A 9,368-nucleotide genomic window follows, 5' to 3' on the forward strand; every position below is an offset into this window, starting at 1 on the left:
TTTTCCTTTAAGTCAATGATTTGTGCCTTAAGACTTCACTCTCCTTGTAAAATACACTGCAAGCCCCACAAGCTAGAAATGCTTAAAACTCTTAGCCAAAGTTTGTCAGAAAAATGCTGTGACTTTATGTAGCTGCAAAGAAGTTTTTATCAGTGGTTGGGATTTCCAGATTCTGAGTGTCTCAAGGGTGACTTAGTAATAAAAACCATGTCAGCACCGGATAATCAAACTGTGGATAATTAAACCTGTGTTATCTGAGCATCAGCTGGACAGTATGTGTTCATCATGTTGAACCAGGTGTAGTTTGCAGCACACATCTGTTCTTGGGCTGTAGCTCACTGCAGTTACTACCCGTTGGTTAACTACCCCAGAGGATCTGGATCTGCTCCTGTGGCCTCTGATATGTGAGCATTTTCGGGAACCCAGGAAGCCGTCACTCAGTGAAAGCAGCTCCCACAAGCTCTCCAGCTCCCATGCTGTTCTCCAGATAGCTTTCTCAAAATGGATGCCAGCACCAGCTCTTAGCTCTTGTTCCTTGCTTGGCAAGAGCTTTTGGAAGCTGATGTGAAGCACAGAAGGCAATTCTGGCATTATCTGGAGCACTGTGAAGAGCTCGAATGCTACTGCGCTGCTGCTGCAACTCTGCCTGCACTTCCCTCAGAGCAGCCAAATGAGTGCTGTACTCAACCTGGTGAGGGGTCTTTTCCCAGCCGGAACCATGGCTTTGATGGTAGTTGCCCGCTATGTTAAGACAGGCACAGTGACTAATAGTCCCGTGGCTCTGAGAAGCGCAATTCTTTCCCACTGCAAATCCAGAAAATGAGGTTGCAGAAGAGGGTGGTGATTACTCTGTGGAATGAGATGAGGTGGGACCGTGGCCAGATCGTTGTGTGTTTGATAAAGACATTGAGGGTATTCAGTTTGTTTAGCAGTGTGTAAGTAATGGAAGAAATTACCTGGCAGAAAGGCAGCTGGGGTTGTTGAAACAAATCAGGGAAAATAATTGGCAGGGTGACAGAGGGCTTGATGGAGGTGGAAGCCTTGGGGGAGACACACACGGGCAGAGGGTAGTCAAATGCCGCATGGCAGTTCTTGTTCAGTGCTCTAAATCTGGAAGAACCAGATCTGTCAAACCTGATCATTCACATGTCCGTGTGAGGTAGGCAGTAGGAACAGAGCTCGGGGGAGTAAACTGCCAAAGGCAGGTTTCTGAAGTGCTAAGACTGAGAAAAGCAGAAAAGCAATAGCATTCTTTTCTTTTCCAAAAGCACAACATGCAGAAAATCCCCACGTAAAGCCCCTGAAGTCCGGTGCTTCTAAATGCTCTTCCCAGAGGTCAACAATCTAAATAGCACCCACAGTTTACCTCTTGCAAATTCAACTCAGCTGTACTAAAATTCTTCTTTGTGAGCACTGGTCTCATCAGATCCCTACAAGAGCGAGTAAACTTGCACTGAGTAATGAGAGCTCTGAGAAAGAACAGAGGAGATGGGCTGAAAACATTTTGTGGCAGCCTTGGAAGTCAGAGCCTTCTTCTCCCTGGACAAAATAAAATTAATGAGTTCAAAGTAGTTTGCAAAGGAGGTGAGGTGACAAAAGAACAGAATAGACAAAGCACAGCTTTCATTTATTGCACTGAGTCTCTTAAAGAAATACAGTTTCTTCTATAGTAGGAAAAAGGACAACGCAGAATGATTCTTTTAAAAAAAATTTCTTAGACACTCCATGGTGTGCATAACATCTACCAGCATCAACTTGCTTGACACATTTTAGCTGTCTTTTGGTCATGGGCTTCCAGCAATGCTGCTAATCTGACAGCCTTGCACAGCTCAGCCCAATTATTAAGAAACAGAAATCAAAAAAGACATCCAGGACACAGCAAGAATAAAGCAGAGAATGAAAAAGCAGTCTGAAGGAAGAGAGCAGCTCAAATTTCATGATCCAAATATGTGAGGATTTGCTGTAATTTCTAGAAAGGATGGTGAAATTCAATATTTCATTTCATCTCAAGAAGATCAAATAAGTAACCGGGATGAGAAGGACTGTTTCAGCTCAGTCCTTCTCCCAGCTGTTCCTTAGCCCAGAAAATGTTTTATTTCAAAAGAATTCAATGGTCGTGACAGATAGGAGAGCTCATGCATCCATACGTCTGTGTGCCTGTCAGGGCTCACTCACATGTTGCTTCTGTTAATTTTGGAGGGGAGTGTGTGTTTTTGTTTGGTTTTTTTGTTTTGCTTTTGTTGTGGGGTTTTTTGCTGTTGTTACACTGGGTAATATGGGAAATTGGGGGGTTTTTTGGTCTTTTAGCAAGAAGATGACGTGAAAGCAAACTCAGGCAGGCAAAACCCAAGTTATTTAGAGCTTTATCACTCAATAAATGAATTTAAATGCCACCTCAGAAATAAACCATCTCCTCCTCCCCCCTTGAGACATCCCAGTTGTTTTAACTGTGGCTCTAGTGCTGCATCCTACATGTCTACATTTGTAATTAATGAGAAATACATATCTTCTGCAGAGGAAGAGAGATTGTATTCATTATATCACACATGTACTTCTGAAAACTCTTACCCCAGTTGTACCAGGTGTCACCCACGGCAGCTTCACCCACAGGCGAAGCCAATTGCTCAGAATGTGTTATACTGGGTGAAAAAGAGGGATGACACGTATCGGAGTCTGTTCTTTTCCTTAGCACTCAAAAAAATCCAGAGTACATGCACAGAGGCACAAACTGTAAATCTGCAATTAAAAAAATACACCTTCCAAATTGCCAGTTGCTTAATGCAACAATTTTTATTTTTTTTAAAGATGTGCGTAGAAGTGGTTTTGATACAGGCCAGCAGGGATTAAAAGGTTAACAATAGATAATTTATTTTCCTGTAAGACAAAATATGTTACAGGAATCAATTGTGTCCAGGTTTTCTGAATATTTTTACAATGCAATAATTCCTGTAAATGATTTGGCAAATGTATCAAGGGGGTTCCAAATGAAATCACAAAAATGTATGAAATTGGCTAAAAGCTTTTCTTTTCAAAGAGAGGCCGATAAAAATAAGTATTAGTGCATCAATAAAATAGTAGTCTGGGAAAAGTCTTAAAAGAGAATTAATTGTAGTTTCTATTAGTTCTTTCAAGACTTGCCCTGACCTGCTGCATTTTGAGGCATTAATGATTCATAAGCATTAGAGTATTTTTTTTTAAATTAGCTATAATTTCTATTAGTGTCCTTAAGAACTTACTTTTATGCCCATAGGTAGCACACAGTAGCACAGCTTCTAAAATGGCAACCCCAAACCTACAGGTTTCTGTAGCCCCTGGAATGTCCCCAGATGTGACGCAGCACCGAGGAGGTGTCCTGGGCAGCGCCCAGCCTGGGTGCACACCTGAGACAGGTGCTGGAGTGTGAGACAACCACCTCTGTCGAAACTGCTCCTGGAGCAACGTGCCAGCAGGTCTCTGGGGAAACCTGTGAAAGCCCATCCGGGTGGCAAAGCTCTGGAGTCCTTTGATGTTGGAGAAGGAAGGGTGAGTCTAACAAACAGCTCAGGGATCTCATCCTGGCATTCTGGGTTCATTTGTCAGAAAAAAAAAAAAAAAAAACCAAAAAAAACTTTCCCTTTTTTAGGTTAGTAGAGATGCAGAAGACTGGTTTTACTCCACTGTGAGTTGTCCAACAAAAACCAGAAATATCCAGAAAATAGCAATTCCCTGCCTGAAGGCTTGTTTCTCACATCATGTGCAATCAGCCCCTTTATGTTGTACAACACACTGGTGTAAAGCCAGAGCTTACCGACGTTACAAGATATTCATGTGCAAACACACGACACACATGGCAAGAGGCTTCCTAATGAACATACGTTCAAATTGCTTCTTCCCTTGGAGCAAATAATTGTCTTTGGTTGCCTGAGGAGCAGAAGAGGATTGACACAGCTTTCAGATCAAGCACTCCAAAGCCAGAGGTATTTTTCATCTCTCCTGCTAAAAGGACTATGGCTTGAAACTTGAGGTATCTCTTTATTTAGAAAGGTAATTTGAATATTATTCTATATTTTAATTTCTCCTAGAAAAGGCCTCCCTGTATTAGAGAGCATAAAAGCATACTGCAGCTATGTTTGGGGAAGGTGGTCTGTCGTTTTTGAAAAAGGCCAAAAGATGCACCAAGTACCATCTTCTGATGACCTGCCGTCTGACCTGCCTGCAGGAAGGTGAATTCAGTTCCCACCTGGAGTTTTTTCCAAGACCTGTACTCATACAGGACAGTGAGGAAACTGATACATGTGCCACCAGCAACACAAATTTTGACTGTTTGGATGGGCACAAAGCCAGATTCTTGGAGTCTCCTGTGTAAACAGTAGCAGTCATCCATTTGCCGTTTGGATTTTTTCTATTTAATTTCTTATGATTTTAGAGCACTTTAGTTTTTTAATTGCTGTAGCCATGGGATTGTATTGTGTAGCATATACACTTTAATGTGAACAGTAAAACATATCAAATGATGAGTTAGATAGAAGTCCACATCATTAGCTTGTATCTCAAGTAACAGATCTCTTTCAGCAGTTTTATAAGAGCTGAGAACTTAAAACCAGCAGCATGCAGCTGGGCAGCACCCCAAAGGGGACCTCAGCCCATGGGGGGTTTGAGTCTGCAGCCCCCACTCTGGTTCTCATCAGATCCTTCTGCAAGGTCCTCTGCCGAGTTCCCCCCGTGAGCTGGTACTCAGTACCCTCACCGTTCGGTGTGGAACGGTTTATTTTTTGACAGCCTTCCTGTTGAAATGTGGTAGAGGCCACAGCAGAGGGAAGGGCCACATTGTGCCGTACATGTGCTTTAAAATCCACTTTGGTCCTACTCTGAGTAAATCTTGGCTTTCCTTTTGAAATCCTGTGTATTTTTTGTTCAGATTTCCTTCTGTAAAAGGCCGTCAAAAGCTGAAAGATTACTGTCCCACAGTACAAGGAGGGATACTGTTAGTCTGGCCAAGCAGCTATCAAAAATATGCAGGAAATACAACATAAATTCATTTTTTTCCAAATGTTTTCTGCAGACAAGATCCCAGGCTATTAGGTTAACTCTAGGGACTATAAAGACAATAACTTGAACTACAAGTCCCAGGACAGTAGCCAGGTTTCATGTGGTCTTCAGGGATGGGAACAAAAAACCCTACCAAAAATAATAACTTCCCTTTCACCATTGAAAACAGTGAATGCCACATGTTAGCTAGATCTCAGCGTTTATTAAGAAGCAAGAGAGGCGACCTCTTCTATCTGCAAGGTCATTAAGCTGATGACCATTAAAAACTGATTATTATCCAGATCCATTTGTAAAATTGATTTACGTATTTACATATTTTCAAGAATATAAATTAGTCTGTGGCGACCTAGACTTGAAGGAAAGCATGCAGTTTTCAGTATATGTTTCCTCCTTCTCAGTCCTCAAAATGTTGAGACCACTGAGTATTGAAAAATATTTAAAACTTCAGCCAGCCTCCTGACTGAAGTTTGAGTCTCCTTCTCAAACAGGAGCTAAACAGGGTTTCTGACCTCACAGGCAGGATATACTTTTATCCCATAACATAAAATTATAGAAAACCCTTAAAAGATTCCCCTTTGAACTTTGATTGCTATCATTAAAATGTCTTTCCTTTAGGATATCGCCTATCTTCTTTCATAGACTGCAGTAGGCACCCTTCACTTAACTGGATGTTTTTTCTGTATGTACCTTCAGTTTCTGTCATGGTAAAATTTTTTCAAGTGGAAGATACAAGGGGGAAGAATGAAAAGCAGATATTTTCTCTGAGCCTTTAGACATCCAGGTATTTTTTCCCAAATATAAAGCAATATATCTTACAGAAAACTCTTAACAGAGTATGGTTTTCCAATGAAATAAAATATTAATTTAAATAAAAAATACAAATATTTTTAATAAGTTTTTTGTTTCCACTTTCAAGTCCTGAAATACCCTTGGATAAACTTCCAGGGCACTTCTCTTCCCAAAGCCTCTTTTGAGCACCAGCATCCCCTCTGAATTGATTCCTTTCCTCTGAAGAATAAAACCATCCATCTGTATTTCCTGCCACTTCAGATTCAAGCTGGATACTGAAGGAAGAAAAATAGTGATTGGCAGAGCTTAGAGAGGGAGCCAGGAGGAGCGAGGAGTGCCAGCTCATCCGTCAGAAAAACCCATGTGAAACAATTCCTGATCCATGGAAACCAGACCAAAACTCTCACTGTAACATCCATCATTGACAGACACAAACGCTGTCGTGCTTCTGAGCGTATTCCAATTTAATGAAGGGACAAGCAACAGAAAGGAAAAAGAAGAGGAACCCCCAACTGTGACAGCACATATGAGCAACATGTCTTCACAAGGGAAATAAAGCACTGAATTAAAATTTATGGCTTCCCAGTAGCATTACATACCCTGGGAACAATGAATGTTTTGTGCCTTCCCAAAATGACAAGTGTTAAGATCATAAAATCAAACTCAACCGGAGTAGCAAATTGATTCTAGACTATCTAGTTCTTCCAGGCTGTGTCATGCCGAGTGGAGTTGGTGGTTGGTTGCCTAGGGTAGCAAAATATTAGGAATAACAAAGAATTTAGTGACTGTTCCTTACGAGCATGCCTCGGCGAGGGGAGGTGTGTTCAAGCGTTACTGTGCTTAGCGCAGCAGAAACCCTAGAACTGAGTCAGTCCTGAGTGTTGCCTTTATAGCCAACTTTCCAACAGCAATGAACTAATAGCATTTCCAAAGGTTAAGATTTCTGTAACTTTGCCAAATGGTAGGGTCATGCCCTGTTTTTCTGCTAATAAAATTTACTTCCCTCATTTTTTTTTCTCATGACCTTTTCCCCACTATTTGCCACCATCCGTTTTGGCCCTTTCCCGTATTGTTGCAGAGCTCTAACATACTGCTGAGATTATCAGCTTTGTATTTGTGTTTTGCTGTTTGTGCAAGCGTGTGCTGCAGAACTGCCGTAGCTGCCACTAATCTCTCTAAGCCTTAGCTGTTAATCATACAACAAGCAAGGCGGCCTCCTAACTTCAGATGTGTGCAAGGTTACCCGTGTGTCAAGTGTCTTCAAGGCTTAAATCTGCCTTTAATGGAATATTAACTTGTCTGTAGTAAGCATGTGGAGACATGCCCTGGAGTTTACCCTTGCAATTTGGTGGCACGTCCTCCCCTCCTCTTTTTCGTTTCAATGAGGCAATGCTGTGTTCATCCTAGAAGAATGTGTTCCTGGAAGCCTTGACTTTTGATAAGGAGACCATCAATGCTTTCGCCCGACGTGCAGTTACCAGATACAGGCGTTCCTGCCCTTTGCTCTGGCACCATCTGGTTGTGGCCACAGTTGGGATCACAATTGGGGTGCATCACCGGTGTTATCCAGTGCCACAAGTTTTTGTTTGTTTAGCAGTCCTTCAGTGCTGGAGGATATCCAACACGTGGTTCTCAGAAACTCTTTCTGCTGGGTCTGAAACTTTTTCTTAACAATTTTTTTTCACAAGTATGATGTTTTAATCTTTTCCCCTTGGATGTTACATGCAATTCCTGATGAGCTGATGTGATGTCTCAGAGGCCATGCAAGAGATCAGGGTTTCTGTGCCTCTGTGCATCTCCTGGCTCAACAAAGCCATTTAGCAGCACAAAATGGAATGAAGATGGATCCAGTATTTACTAAGAAGAGCACCACTCTTCGCCAAAAGTAAGAGACACCAATAAGACATGATCCCTGTCCAAAGATGTCTTTCTTCTGTGCAGGTTTCTCTGAAGAGATGGCTGGAATTTACTGTATCCTGGTGTTGTTTATTGGGCTTTATTACTCCCTAGTTCTCAGAAAAATGGTTCTTCAAAACTATGATTCCTCTACACCCATATTCTCTAGTTAGGTGTCCAACTTGTTTGCATTTTTGGAGCACACTGCATTTTTTGTAGCTGAGGCTTACGGTGGAGAGCACTACTGTACAATTTTGAGATCTGCAGGAGCTCACCCTGGGCGTGGGATTTGTCCTTCTCTCCAGACCCTTGGCTTCCTCAGGCCGTTTATTTCTGGAGGCGGCAGTCCTGCACGTGGCTGTTTGCTGCACAGAAACGCACCAGGTGCAGGTTTAATGAGGGAGTGAGACAGCAACACCCTACCGCCCAGGCTCGTTAGGTGATTTCCAAATCCTTGTAACTGTCAAGTCAACAACAAAAATTTCCTTTGGGACCCAGCCTTGTTCTGCACTCCATGAACATGTTTTCATCACAAATGTCACTGCCTGAGACTGCCTTTTGCTTTGAAGCCTTACTTGGAGGGTGGGGGAAGGCAGGGAAAAGGTCTGAATATATTTTTCTAATGAGGAGAGGGGGTTTTTTTTCTTCACTTCCCGCTCACACGGTAATGGCTGAACTTTGCTTCTTTTCTTCTTGTGAAGGAAATGTTCCAAAATAAACAAAACCACTGAGTTGCAAGCAGCCGCGACGCTGGGAAACCTGGAACCAGGAGGCAGCAGTTAGGGACTGAAAGTGAGGTTACAACCAAAGCTTTTTTACTCCACTGACCGCTGTTCTCACCCTAGGTTTTCATACAAACCGTTGCCAAAGGACGGAGGGACCGAAAGGGAGAATCAAGCTGAGAAGCTGACGGTGCTGGGGCAGGCTGCAGAGGGACTGTGAGATAGCTGGCAGAGGATATGCCCCTGAGACCAGGGGAACGTGCCTCCCCGAGATGCGAAGATGAACAGAAGTGAGAGGAAGGAGGTCCCTGCCCAGCGCCTCCCAGGACCATCCCTGCCGAGGCGCTGGCCCCGGTCCCGCCAGCGCGGTGCTCACAGCCCAGCCCACCTACCCCCGGCCGCACACCGGCTCCTTACCGGGCCAACTATTCTTCAGCTGCTTTTCAAACTCAGGCTTGGGACCTGTACTTTAGCTCTAAGATAAACATTTTGAAAGCTGTCTTCTTTCTCACAGTGCAGGCATAAGGTGTTTATAATTATCTCAGGGAAGCTTTCCTTGGCCAGGCCAATTTGTTCACTGTTTCTCGTGTGTAGTTGTTCTGTTTGTCTTGTGGAGCCGGCCTATAAACCAGCAATTAGGGGTTTGTTGGATAACATTATCAAGAAAGTAATCTTTGAAAAAAAATGAAGTCACTTATAACAACCCTTTTTTTTTCTTTGCAAAGAACTTCATAGAAACCAAATGATCTGCACAGCTGACCACCCAAACCTTCTGGGAAATGCTTGCTCCAAATAAAAATGTTTAGTTTTAGTCATGTTTTATTCCTAAAATGTTTTAAGTGAGTATTTGGGCAGGAAAAAGATACTTCTTCCCGTGGAGAGATGATAACAGTACTGGTGTGGGAGAAGGAAGAGAACTTTATTTTTCAGCAG

Source organism: Pterocles gutturalis, unplaced genomic scaffold (assembly GCF_000699245.1).
Source record: "Pterocles gutturalis isolate BGI_N339 unplaced genomic scaffold, ASM69924v1 scaffold23325, whole genome shotgun sequence".
Classification (NCBI taxonomy): domain Eukaryota; kingdom Metazoa; phylum Chordata; class Aves; order Pterocliformes; family Pteroclidae; genus Pterocles; species Pterocles gutturalis.